The sequence below is a fragment of the Anas platyrhynchos genome, chromosome 39, assembly GCF_047663525.1.
Source record: "Anas platyrhynchos isolate ZD024472 breed Pekin duck chromosome 39, IASCAAS_PekinDuck_T2T, whole genome shotgun sequence".
NCBI lineage: Eukaryota > Metazoa > Chordata > Aves > Anseriformes > Anatidae > Anas > Anas platyrhynchos.
In genome coordinates this window covers 2,105,141-2,119,144 of record NC_092627.1, presented here as the reverse complement: position 1 = coordinate 2,119,144, position 14,004 = coordinate 2,105,141, and the positions used below count along the sequence as shown (strand labels likewise).

At 48.0% G+C, this 14,004-nt stretch overlaps 2 long non-coding RNA genes across 2 annotated transcripts; one reads left to right on the top strand and one right to left on the bottom strand.

The window, feature by feature from the left end:
- The first annotated feature begins 208 nt into the window (after window positions 1-208).
- Window positions 209-6,660, top strand: LOC140001252 (uncharacterized). The gene is made up of 2 exons (XR_011806332.1): window positions 209-2,164; window positions 2,931-6,660. It is a non-coding gene; the product is annotated as an uncharacterized lncRNA (long non-coding RNA).
- On the bottom strand, window positions 5,020-6,159 carry LOC140001251 (uncharacterized). The gene is made up of 3 exons (XR_011806331.1): window positions 6,022-6,159; window positions 5,534-5,673; window positions 5,020-5,108 (listed from the first exon to the last, which is right to left on the bottom strand). It is a non-coding gene; the product is annotated as an uncharacterized lncRNA (long non-coding RNA).
- Window positions 6,661-14,004: the final 7,344 nt, after the last annotated feature.

The window sequence follows — 14,004 nt, the reverse complement described above, 5'->3', positions numbered from 1 at the left end:
TCGCCCCCCTTACCCTACCCCAAATGCCCCCCCCCCCAGCTGGGACCCCCCCCAATCTGCCCCCCCCGAATACCCTACCTGCCCCCCCCCCCGTTCCAGGACCCCCCAAAACGCCCCCCCATACCCTACAGGAGCCCCCCCATCTGTGCCCCCCCCATATGTTTCATGACCCCCCCCTCATATTTTGGGACCCCAAAATGCCCCCCCACCCCCCATATGTTGCAGGAAGCACGGGCGAAAGCACGACAGACACCAGCAGAGTCAGATCGTGCTGCTCCCTTTTATTGCCCGAATAGCACAACTTTTATAGTGAACTTTACAGGGGCGGACAATGTTTCACACAAGATTATTTGTCAAAAGCACTCAGACAAACAACTAGAAGAAAACAACCCCACCTGCAAGAAAAGAACCCCCCTTTTGATTAGCAGTCAGGAAAACAACCCCCTTTGTGATTAACGGTCACGTAGACCTAGTCCTTGAGGCCAGCTGCTGGTAACAGTATTTTCTGAGTTTGGCGCTGTGGGAACACTGTCATGGGAACTTCTCATAGTTGCCCTGGTAGCTTGGTTTGCTCAGCTACAGCAAGCCATGGGATTTTTGCTGTTTCAAGAAATCCCTCAACACACATGCAACTAGGCAAAGAAAGTAAGGCTGAAAGCAGGATTGCTACCTTGGACTTTCGAAGAGCCAACTTTGACCTCTTCCGGGACCTGCTTGGGAGTATCTCATAGGATAGGCTGCTCGAAAGCAAGGGTGCTTGTGAGAGCTGGGCTACATTTAAGCAGCACTTCTTCCATGCTCAGGATCGGTGCATCCCAAGGAATAGGAAATCGGGGAAGGGGGGCAGGAAACCTGTGTGGATGAGCAAGGAGCTCATCAATAAGATCAAATGGAAGAGGATGGTCTGTGAAATGTGGAAAAAGGGCCTGTCCTCTTGGGAGGAGTATAGATGTGTTGTCAGGGCCTGCAGGGATGCGACCAGGAAGGCTAAAGCCCACCTAGAGATGAGGCTTGCGAAAGAGATAAAGGATAATAAGAAGGGTTTTTCAAGTATGTAAACGGCAAGAGGAAGACTAGGGATAATGTGGGTCCCTTGCTGAATGAGGGGGGTTTCCTGGTCAAGGGAGACGTTGAGAAGGCAGAGATACTGAATGCTTTCTTTGCGTCAGTCTTTGCTTCAGGGACACTCCCCCGGGACTCCTCGCCCCTGGCAATAGGACAAAGGGTCTGGGAAATGGAGGGCTCCCCCCTGGTGGACGTGGGAGTGGTTCGGGAGCGTCTGTGTGGGCTCAACACACACAAATCCCTGGGTCCCGATGGGATGCATCTGCGTGTGCTAAGGGAGCTGGCAGATGTGATCGCCGAACCGCTCTCTATCATCTTTGAAAGGTCCTGGAGAATGGGTGAGGTGCCTGAAGACTGGAGGATAGCCAAAGTCACTCAGAAGTGACCTCGTAGGCCCTTTCTGTGACATGTTGCTGCTGTTGCCCTATCAACTGCAGAGGCAGAAGTGACCTCACAGTCCCTGCCACAGTCACATTCCTCCTGCTGGGGCAGGAGATCCTGAGGCAGAGTTGAGGTCATCAGAGCATTTCCTCTCATCTCCTCCTTGTCGCCTACAAGCAGATCAAATCCATGGCCCCTCACATTCATCTTTGAATGCCGTGTGACTGCATGGAGTGGGTTTACGTGGTACAGTTTTGGTAGTGGGGGGCCATAGAGGTGGCTTTGGTGAGAAGAATCCAGAAGCTGCCCCACGTTAGATAAGGGCCCCACTGCTGGCCAGAACTGGGCCAATAAGCGACATTCTTTGCACCTCTGTGAGAGCATATTTAAACAGAAGAAAAAAAAAAAAGGCAAAAAAAAAAAAAAAGCTGCTGTAGAACAGCAGCTGGGAGAAAGAGAGGAGTGAGAAATAGCCTTGCAGGTGCTAAGATCAGTTATGAAGGAGGGGGAGACGTGCTCCATGTCCCGGAGCAGAAGTCCCCTGCGGCCTGTGATGAGGACCATGGTGAAGCAGGCTGTCCCCCTTCAACCTGTAGAGGAGACCATGGTGGAGCAGGTGGACCTGCACTGACAGAGGTTGTAGTTTGTGGAGGACCCCTGCCAGAGCAGATTCCAGGCCAGACCTGTAACCCGTGGAGAGGAGCCCACGCAGGACCAGGTGACCTGGCAGGAGCTGCTGCCCGTGGGGGACCCAGGTTGGAGCAGTTTGCTCCTGAGGGATGGACCCCATGGTCTGGAGCAGTTTTTGATATCTTGCCTCCTGACCTCCCCAGATATGTCCTTGTGTTTGGGGCAGCTTTTCAAACATTGCCTGCAAGATGCTGTCTCCCTGCATGGGGACGGTCAGTTTCTGAGACAGAAGTGACATCTTAGTGGGATGGAAGGACACAGCATGCTGTAGGCAGGCCCTGCACAGCATGCGTAGCAGCCCTGCACAGCCCCTGAGGGGCCCAGCCCCAGTTCGTGCCCCCCAGCTTGTGCTCCAGAAGGGCTCCCCTAGGTCCTGTGTCACTTTTCCCACCTGGGTCCCTCGGCTATCCAAGGAAACCTTGGAGGCAGTGTCCACCTCTGACTGGAAAACTGAAACCAGCCATGAAAATAGATTGAAGAAACAGTTCAAAGCTGTGCAAAAAAGGATTCTAAGTAATAGCTGAAATAATCTCCCTTGCCAGCATCACCAGCTTTTTTTTTTTTTCTATGAATGTTCCTTATTCATTTACACAGTTTTCCATTGACAACACCATGGAGAAGTGCAATAAATCAAATTATGCTTTCTTGAACAATAGTTTTATGCAAACATTTAGGAAAATACATTTTACATAAACACACATTTACCAAAACACATTTCCCAACAATTCTAATGCTTCTTTCTTTTTTTCCTTTTTTTTTTTTTTTTTTCTCCTCCATTTCTTCTGTCCTTGAAGAGCACTCTGAGGGAGAGTCATTGCATTAAAGATTAATGCATGTTTAAAAGACTGAGATTGAGAAATACGCTCCATGCCATCATGAAGGGAGATAACAAAGAGTGTCAACAGTGTTGGCCCAAGTGCCCATCACTGAGGGATGCTGCTGGTAACTGGCTGAAAGGAGGACTTTGTACCACTGACACCTTGCCCCCAAAAACATCATCCCCTTTTTCAGTCCAAATATCACCAGTGTGGCTAAAGGGAACCCCAGGAAACCATGGCAAAGGCCTTGCTAAAGTGCAGGTTCACCTCGTTCCCTTCTTTCCCCTCCCCTTCTGTTTCAGCAGTTCCTTTGGTTCCTCCAACTGCCTGAAGAAGGCTGTGGCAGGACTTTCCCTATCACATTCCCAGGGTTAGAGGTGACAATTGCAGTTCTGCCAATCCTTTTTCTTGCCCTTCCTGAAGATGCGTTTGATGCCCACATTTTTCAAGTCCCCAGAAATCTTGCTGATCCAAATGCCTGACAGCCCGGTCGAGAAAGGCGGGGTAGTGTGACATAACAGAGAGGGGCATCTGCAATGAACCTATGCAAAAGGGGTTCCAGGAATCTCACAGGGACACTGGGGGTTGTTCCTGGAATCACACAGGGCAATGGCAGGGCTGTGTGAGGTGTCCACATCTGAGCAGACCTCATACACACATGCCTTTAGAGAGAGCTCCTGCAGTCACTGCCAGAGGCTGGGAGACACCTCAGCTGTGGGGTGCCTCGCCCTGCTCTGCCCTCCTCTGAGATACCCCAGGACATGAGGAATGGGCACAGAGACCTCGGTTCAAGGAGGAACGTCCCAGAGCTGCCTTCAGGTGGCTTCCCAGGGGACGTTACTTGGCCTTGTGACGCTATCTGCCCAGCTGGCCTTCATGAGACTTCTAGGAATAGCGGATGGCCTTTGTGCTCCTTCGTGTTCATCTCTCCACACACATATGACGTGCCTGCCAGCACCAGCATTGGGTTTCTCTTTCAATGTCTCCCATGCACATACAGCAGGCCCTGCTCTTCTGGGAAATCTTATCCCTCAAGAAGCAATGAGCAATGGCCTGGCCAGCCATTGCTGAACTTACTACCCACACCTCTGAGCTTGTGATGGCACTCTCCAGAGTATGAAAAATTATTAAAAAGAAAACCTTGTTCCTGCAATGCATTCTGAGTCATATGCAGAAGACAATAGGCTTTTTTTTTTTTTTTTTTTTTTTTTAAATATTAGTTCATCAGTTTCCTCAAGGCATCCTTGAGCTCCTGGTTCCTCATGCTGTAGATGAGTGGGTTCACTGCTGGAGGCACCACTGAGTACAGAACGGATACCACCAGGTCAAGGCATGGCGAAGAGATGGAGGGGGGCTTCAAGTAGGCAACCATGACAGTGCTAACAAACAGGGAGACCACGGCCAGGTGAGGGAGGCATGTGGAAAAGGCTTTGTGCCAGCCCTGCTCAGAGGGCATCCTCAGCACCACCCTGAAGATCTGCACATAGGAAATAACAATGAAAACAAAAGAACCAAAGACTAAGGAAAAACTGAAAACAAGTAGCTCAAATTCCCTGAGGTAGGCATCTGAGCAGGAGAGCTTGAGGATCTGGGGGATTTCACAGAAGAACTGCTCCACAGCATTGCCATGGCAGAGCGGCAGGGAAAATGTGTTGGCCATGTGCAGGACAGCTTGGAGAAAGTCACTGCCCCAGGCAGCTGCTGCCATAGTGGCACAAGCTCTGCTGCCCAGGAGGCTCCCATAGTGCAGGGGCTTGCAGATGGCAACATAGCGGTCATAGGCCATGGCAGTGAGAATTGAAAACTCTGAACCAAAGAAGAAGACGAAAAAGAGAACTTGTGCAGCACAGCCTTGATAGGAGATGGTCCTGGTGTCCCAGAGGGAATTGGCCATGGCTTTGGGGACAGTAATGGAGATGCATCCCAGGTCGAGGAGGGCGAGGTTGAGGAGGAAGAAGTACATGGGGGTGTGGAGGCGGTGGTCGCAGGCTACAGCGCTGAGGATGAGGCCGTTGCCCAGGAGGGCAGCCAGGTAGATGCCCAGGAAGAGCGCAAAGTGCAGGAGCTGCAGCTCACGCGTGTCTGCGAATGGCAGCAGGAGGAACTCGCTCACAGAGCTGCTGTTGGGCATTTTCTGACATTGAACACAGTTGTCTGTTGAAAAAGAGAAGGCAGAATAAAGTTAGAAGAGACTTCTCTGAGGAAAACATTTTGAAAGTCTTAGAGCACTCTCATCCCAAGCCTCTCTCTTTGCAGGAGAATCTTTCTGCAGCTCTACCGCTTGAGTCCCGGATGATTCTTTCTGAGGCTGACACTGGGAGCGGGGATTCCTGTGGGCTCCAGAGGAGTCCTTCCTGCTGTGAAGCATTCAGGAAGCAGGAAAAAGGGGGAAACTGAAGTTCAGTCCATTTATAAGATCCATGAACTTCGCAGTGTTGTTGCAAAGAACACCTCCCTCCAGTATAGAGCAAGGCAGATTTTCTTATGCTGAGTACAACAAGCACACTACTGTTTCCCAATATGTAGAGAGCTTAAAGCAGAGAAGCCCCAGTCCCACTGCAGATGGACAGAATCCTCACCTTGTCTGCAAGTGCATGAGCAGGACCTCAGCTTCTCCCTCTTTGCCAGGGCTGCAGAGGCCTCACTCCAGCTGCCCACAGACAGCCAGTCAGCAGCAAGGACATGGCCTTAGTGCAGAGGTGTCTTCTCCTTGTGGCACCTGGAGAACACAAGGATGCCAAGAGAGAGCTGCATCCTGCTGGAGAGCAGCCTGAAGACCAGAAGAACACCCCATGGACAAACATGAATATTCATAAGCTGGACTGTCCCAGCATCCCAGCTCCATCCCTTCAGTGTCTGGAGGAGGCTTAGCACTTGGCTCCTGGCTGTCCAGGGGAAGCTGGGTTATGGCTCTCCATGGACTTTCTGCCAGACGTCCTCACCTCACAGTGCAATCCAGCAGCAGTCTCAAAGCCTACTGCATTGCCCACTGCCCTCCCAGAAACAAGACCCAGGAGGAGACACTACCAGGACCTGCAGCTGCATGGCCCTGCAGCCAGACATTTACCTTGTCAAGGGCTGTGCAGATTTCTCCTGCAGGCAGCTCTCAGCATCCACCCACTCCCAACTGCCTCCAAGTCCTCTCTCCTTCTCTCCTCTCTTTGTGCCAGCTGCGGTCAGAGCCCCCAACCCTGCTGTGCTGTGCAGTGGAGCTGCTCCTGGGCAGAACTGTCTCTCTGCACCAGATCCCTCTTGCCAGGAGCAAGACTCAAAGAAAAAAGAAAGACTGGATTTGGAGACGTGGCATTTTTCAGGCTCAAGACTGGTGAACTATCCCTGATTAAACTGGTGTTTTTCAGAACTATTTTCCAACCTTTTTGCCATTTGAGTTACTCATTGTTGGAGAAAAATATGTGAATGGCAATACTGTCTAATAAGCAATAAAATGAGAAGAGATAATGTGTTATTCAGACTCTCAAAAACAAATCTGAAAGTTGTTTTTTTGTTCGTTTGTTTTTGTTTTTTTCCCTGATGTTTTGTCTCAGTGCTAAGATGCTTGAAACAGGATCTAATCACATTCCCTGCATGGGTATGATCTTCAATGTTTCTGTTCAGATTTTTTAAAATCGTTGCAAACATCTACTGACAGTATCCATTTAGAACGTTTCTCAGATCTTTCCTGTACTGATAATTATTTGGCAGGGACCAGGACTTGCTACTACAAGACTGTTGTATACTAGGGTGAGACTACTATCAACGGAAGGAGGAATTTGTTGGCTTATCGGAAATCCAGAGGAAACCAGCTGTGAGGCCTACCATTGAACACTGCTCTATGAATGCCAAGCAACATCTAAAATGTTAAAAATAGGCTTCAATCCTTAGAACCATAGGCTTTCAAACCTCAACGTTTGTTCTAATTGTCTTGGTGTGAGAAAGCTACTGATACTCTCATTTCTTGAGTAGTTGCAGGCAGAGAAAGTCTGAGCCTCTTGCCGTGTCATGGGTTTACATGGCAAGGTTTTGGTGTTAGGGGGCCACAGGCGTGGCTTCTGTGAGAAGGATCTAGAAGCTGCCCCATGTTTGGCAAGGGCCCCACTGCTGGCCAGAGCTGAGCCAGTAAGTGATGTTGTTTTGCGCCTCTGTGAGAGCAGATTTAGGAAAAAAAAAAAAACACAACACTGCGCCACACAGCAGCTGGGAGAGTGAGAGGAGTGAGGAACAGCCTTGCAGGCGCCAAAGTCAGTGAGGAAGGAGGGGGAGAGGTGCTCCAGGCACACAGCACAAGTTCCCCTGCGGCCTGTGGTGAGGCCCATGGTGAAGCAGGCTGTCCCCCTGCAGCCCATGGAGTACCACGGTGGAGCAGGGTTCCACGCTGCAGCCCGTGGAGGAGCCCACGCAGGAGCAGGTGACCTGGTAGGAGCTGCTGCCCGTGGGGGACCTGTGCTGGAGCAGTCTGCTCCTGAGGGATGGACCCCATGGTATGAAGCCATGTGGGAGCAGTTCTGGAAGAGCTGCTGCCTGTGGGAAGCCCACGCCAGGTCAGTTCAGCAAGGCCTGCATCCTGTGGGAGGGACCCCACAGCACAGGGGACAAGAGTGATTGAGAAGGAGTGGTGGAGAAGCGCTCTAGACTGACCGAAACCCCCATTCCCCCACTCCCCTGCGCTACTCGGGGGGAGGAGGTGGAAGAGGGTGGATGGGGGGATAGGTGCTTTTGGTTTCTTTCCTTTGTTTCTCGCTTTTCTAGCTGCGTAGGAATAGGCAGTAAGTCTTACTGTCCCCCTATGCTGAGTCTGTTTTACCAGTCACAATAATTACTGCGCGTCCTCCCTGTCCTTATCTCAACCCTTGAGCCCTTTTGCTTGTGTTTTCTCCCTGTTCCTCTTTGAGGAGGGGGAGTGAGAGAGCGGTTGTGGTGGAGCTTGTCTGCCCACCTGAGTAAAATCACCACACTGTGTAAGGAGAAAAGCAAGGCAGAGTACACATACCCACACGTCAGGCGACATAGCAATCCAGCTGGCCATACTGTGACCTGTGATGTTTATGCATGTATCTACTCCTTGCTATTTTTCCCCTAAAATACTGTTCCTTTCAGGGAAAGGATTACATACTGCTTTTTCTGTTTAATCATCAACTTGGTGATGAGCTTGAGACCTTTAGAAGCTACTTAGAGAACCAGAATTTTATATCAAACTTTGACTTAAAAGTTGGACATGCAAAATCTACAGATCCAGAGGCAGATGCAGGGATAAAACTGTATGGAAACTGACTTTTAGATCAATAAAACTCACACATACTTTGTTGTTGTTATTAGTGGTTGTTGTTATTAAAAGTCCATGCAATGGCCAGTCGTACAAATTGTCAACTGTCAATTGTAGAAAACTGGAGAGCGGCTAAAACTGAGCCATACAAGGAAGTAAACTTCCAAATAATAAATGCAATTACTTTTTATAAAATGAACTTTTTAATTTAATTTAATTTAATTTATTTATTTATTTTTTAAGAAATAGCTTCCTGAGTCCAATCTCTGTTTGCCAAAATATGGTCTTGAATCTAGGTTCCTCACATTGGTGTGAGTGCCTGCCTGTAATGTGCTGTGGAGGTTGGCTATTAGGCTCCGTGTGTGGCAGCAAGGTCATTTGTGAACCTCATTCACTGCAAACAGGGACATGTCAGAGAAACTATTTAAACATGTATCGTTTCTCTCTTCACACCTAGTCTCTACTTTTCATCTGCAGTCCCTTCTCATCTACTCACATTTTTCTTCCAGCACCAGTAGCAAAACAGATGGGCTCACAGGTCATGGGGAATTTATGGGGAATGCTGTTTCAAACGTGTTACTGGCCACAAGATGCTTCTTTTCCTATTGTTCAGTGAATGGGACTAGATAAAGCACTACACTTCCCTGATACAATTGCAGGTTTTTTTTCTGGCTTCATCCCTGATGAATTACTTGTATTTTGAAAATGTGTTCTTAAAGATATCTCAGATCTTTCCCTGCATTTCCTTTGGTGAAGCTTGATTCTTTTGGGCTAATTTTAATTTATTTAACGTTCAGTAAGGGTCTGATTTTATTTAACATGCACGTGCAACTTACCCCCCCAAGTCTTAATGGCATTGCAACCACTTGTACTGCCCTATATATTTATTGTAATACTCCTCCCAGCTTTCATTGCATTCATCGTGTCTAGTTTATTTCTAGTCACTATATCCACATTACCCTTTTCCTGTGGCCTGAGTGGCTTTTGAGCATATTCTGTAAGGAAGCAATCCTGTATTAGTCTTATAATCATGCTTGCTTGGTAGTTTTTCCCACTAACATTTTCCTAGGAAATGTCTAGGTAATTGAACTCCTCCACTGGATCGTTACGCTGGATTCAATACAGACTTCCTTCATCTGTAAAAACATTTCCTGATATGCTTTCTCATCCTCTCCTGAAAGTCTCTGGCAAGGTCCAAGGACTAACTTTTTCCATATCTCATTCTTCAGTTTACTTCCAATAGTCCCTGTTGTGTCAGCCAAAATCCTAGTGTCATTTATTGCTGTTTATTCGGTATTCTCCCTGTACGCAAATTACTCCCTCCCTCATTACTTTTGTTTTACCTCACCCATCTGCAAACTTTATACCTTGGTAATTTTATCTCCCAGTTGATACCTTGAATTAACCAAGTCTCTGTCATTCCAATGTAATCATAATTTTCCCTCAACATATGTTTCTAATACAGCAATCTTGTTACATACATGTATGTTTCTAGCATTTGTAAAACACATTCATCCTGTTCTTTGTCCTTTATGGTCACTTTTATTTTTTGAATGTGTAGAAAGAAAGGGTTTCCGCATTGACTTAATTTACAAATTCAGTGCCCCTTTCTCTAAGCGTTAAAGTCCTTATCTTTTTTGTCTATGTGAACTCTGCCTTCTGAGCAATAAAAGAAAATTAAGACTCTTTAAATTACTTTTCTCATCTAAGTCTGAAAGTGAAAAACTGCAAAGTCAATCTCTTGATTTTGAAGGGTTGTTAAGCCTTCTCTTTAGGTAAGAGACCTCAAACTTCTCTTCACAGAGAATTTTGAACCAGTATACCAGTAGTTAGCCTATAAGCTCAATCCTTTGCCTCCTTTATTCAGATTGCCCTTTGAAAGTTACTTAAATGGGAGACGCACGTGATTAGTTCTTTCTTTGTCAAGCAGACACTCACGCTGTCAGTCCTCACTGGCTGCCAATACCTTCAGTGTGGACTAAAATTCCTGGAAGCTTTCTGACACCCTTTCAGTATTTTGAACTTTTGTCTGGTTGAGAATTGGAATGTTGATTTACTGTCTGGGTTGCTTATACCACGTGTCGTCGTTCCCCCCGCCCGCTTTTTTTTCTTCATTGTTCTCCTTTTCTGACAGAGCTAGGGTGATACAGAAGAGTTTGGATGCTTATTAATCAAAAATAAATCTAATTTTGGAAGTGGAAAACAATCACTGATCTATCTGTAAATGGCAGAGAGCTGCTCTCTAGCTATCTTGCAGCTGCCCATGGAAAGTACAAATCTGGGCTCAGAGGGCTGAAATAATTACACCCTGTTCTGTTTTGAACCAGTCTAATCTTCACTTCAGCTGCTGCTGCCTAAACACAGGGCAGCACCTTAACAATCCAAATGGCTGATTACATGATATATTTACCACTTTTCCTAATCTGAGAAAAGCGCAGTTCAAAAATATGTGTCTCTTAGTTGAATAAAGCCGGAAGAAAAGTGATTCTTCCGTAACTCAGTCTTATAGCTTCGCTCTTCCTTTCCTCCTTTCTCACTTTCACTGTGTCCTATTGTCAGCTGTTCCTCTCCAGTTGCCTTATTTTACAGCTGTTGCTTCCCACTTCTTTTGATATATTTCCCTATAACCCATGTCTACATCTGCACACCAACCTTCTCTTTTCTAGCTAACCGGAGACATATTTCACTGCAGTTCTGTGAGCTGCATGGGCTATTATGATTCTGCCAGCTGATGAAGATTGACCTGCTGTAGAGGGAATGAAAAACTGGGACGTCTTTTCATTCTTCCTGTCAGTAAAACAGCTGCTTCTAAGCCTTCCATTAAGAAAAATAATAATAAAAAAAATCCACCATATTATATTACAGTAAAACTACACAGTGCAGGGAGATTGATTTAGGCAACATGTGTTTATCCAGATTGGAACATACTTCGAAGTCTGAGGGTGAGGGCCTCATGCTTCAAAGAGCTCTAAGGATTTATGGAACAGTCTGAGAGTGCCGTGTGAACCCATCAGCGTGGACACAGATCTTGGAATCTAGATGTTGGTGTTTGACACATGAATGAACACATGAAACATAAGTAACACTGATCCCTGTTTGAAGGAGATGAGCCTTTGATGAGTGGAAGTGGTTCTATTTTGCTGTATCATGGGATAGAGAGCATGGGAAGCAGTGCATCACTAGTTAGTTCAGAAGTGACTGATAGATAGGGTGGACCTTGCTAGCTCTTGTGCAATCTGTTTGCTACTCGGAGAACTCCTTTCTTTCTGCAGTGAGATATATCTTCCTCAGAAGTAAATGGAATCTAGTTATTTGTGGGCTGAAATAAGAACAAATTGAAATATAGAAAGAACTGTGCCTAGATCAGCAGAGCAATGAAGAAAAAGTCCAAGAGAGGAAAAAGTATATCACAGCATAAGAGAGGAAAAAGGTAATTCAGAATGCAAGCGAATGCATGTAGGAGAAGAAACTAAACAAAATTACACAAAACTATAGAAGAAATAGATTAAGAATATAGAAGTAAAAGATAAGTAATAGAGAGTGAAAACATGCTTACACCAAGAAAACTGTGTTTAAAAACATGCATTTACCTAACTTAGTACTTTAACTTGCAAAATAACATGGCCTCAGTGCCAAAGATCACTTGACTACTGTTAGCTTGTGCAGCACTAAAAGCATAAGCATGTCAATTGCTTATTTGCATGATTTTTCATATTCTAAGAGTTGATACGGAAATGATCCGTTCTGTATCAGTACAATTTCTGAACACTTGAAAAGAGATACTGTGGCTTACCCTTCAGAAGAGAATCTCGAGAGCCGAGTCCAGGGGGACAATCACTTCCCTAGCCCTGCTGGCCACACTGCTTCTTATTCCAGCCAGGATGCTCTTGGCCTTCATGGCCACCTGAGCACACTGCTGGCTCATATTCAGCCGACTAGCCACCATCACTCCCAGGTCCTTCTCCGCCTGGCAGCTCTCCAACCACTCATCTCCCAGCCTGTAGCTCTGCTTGGGGTTATTGAGCCCCAGGTGGAGGACCCGGCACTTGGCCTTGTTGAACTTCATGCAGTTGGCCTCAGCCCATTGGTCCAGCCTATCCAGATCCTCCTGCAGAGCCTTCCTACCCTCGAGCAGATCGACACATGCACCTAACTTGGAGTCATCTGCAAGATCACTGAAGGTGCACTCGATCCCCTCATTCAGATCATCGATAAAGATATTAAAGAGGACTGGCCCTAGTAGTGAGCCCTGGGGAACTCCATTAGTGACCGGCCTCCTACTGGCTTTAACTCCAGATAAATGTAACTGGATTACAACAGCAGGCATGTTTCTAGCCACACGTGCCTTTTTCCAGAGAGAAAGCTGAAGAACATGGCAACCCACAGCCTGCTGCACCCTGAGGGGCAAGGGCAGAGCAAAGCCCAGGCTGGCACAACACAAAGCGTTGGGGACGGCCATGGCTCCGGAATGCTGGCCCCAGCGGCGGTTGGGCGGTTGGGCAGGCCTGTAACGGCTGCCCGTGCTGACGGGGAGGCTGCTCGGCTGCCTGCTCCTCCCGCTCAAGTGTCCGCTCCAGACACAACCTCAAGCAGAGGGAGTCAGCTTCTTTTTCCTCTCTCTTCAAGCAGGACGGTGACACGATTGGGTCAGGACGAGAGTGACCTCTGCATGAGGATGACGGGACACGGACAGCCTCGGTGAGAAGAACCTTGGGCACTCAGGCAAGCGCTGCCCATGGTTACAGGGGGATGCTGCTCCGTTTGGTGCTTTTCCTCTTTCAGACAGAAACATTCCTAGCGATGAGACCGGACCGTGGCACACTGCTGGCCTCTCTCGCTTTGAGAGCTCAGCCAGAAAAGATGCCAACGCTCTCCAGGACAGATGAGAAAGCGTCACGCCATTCCCCACCACGGTGTCACCACGCTAAGTGGGAATATGGCACATTTAAGCTACAACAAACAAACATCCCCTGGACATCAGGAAGATGCGAGATGGACAGCCTTGGTGTGAGGCTGGGAGAGCTTCGTGCAAGGAGGAAGGAATGGCTTCCAGTGCTGAGAGGGGGTGGCTGCTCGGTTTGTCGCCTCCTCTATTACAGCTGGAGACACTGACAGTGCTGGAATGAAGCCGTGGCACACTCCTGGACTCTCTCCCCTTGAGAAGTCACCTAGCAAAGGTGTCAATGATCTCCAGGACAAGTAAGATTGCCCCAACCCACACCCCAGCATGGTCTCATAGCAAGCAGGACGGTGACATGCTTGGGCCAGGACAGCAGTGACCACTCAATCAGGATGATGGGAGACGGATTGACATGGTGAGACGCTCGAGTCCGTCGGGCACAGAGGCAGGGTCAGCCCCTGGTCCCACGGGGATACTGCTCTGATTTTTCTTTCTCTTATTAAAGCCAGACACACACAGCGATTGGAAGCAGACGACGGCACATCCGTGGCGACTCTCCCTTTGAGAAGACATCTGGAAGGAACTTCCAGCACTCTCCAGGACAAGTAACATTGCCCCAACCCATATCCACCACTGTCCACAGAAATCAGGATGGTGACACGATCAGACTAGGACGGCAGTGACCGCTCCATGGAGACGACGGAACACAGAAAGCCTCGGTGAGTCGCTGGAGACCCTCGGGTACAGAGGCAGGGGCTGGCCACGGTTACAGGGGGATGCTGCTCCATTTGGTGCTTCTTCTCTTTCAGCCAGACACACACAGCGATGAGACCAGACCACGGCAAACTCCTAGCCTCTCTGCCCTCGACAACTGAGCTGGAAAGAAGAGC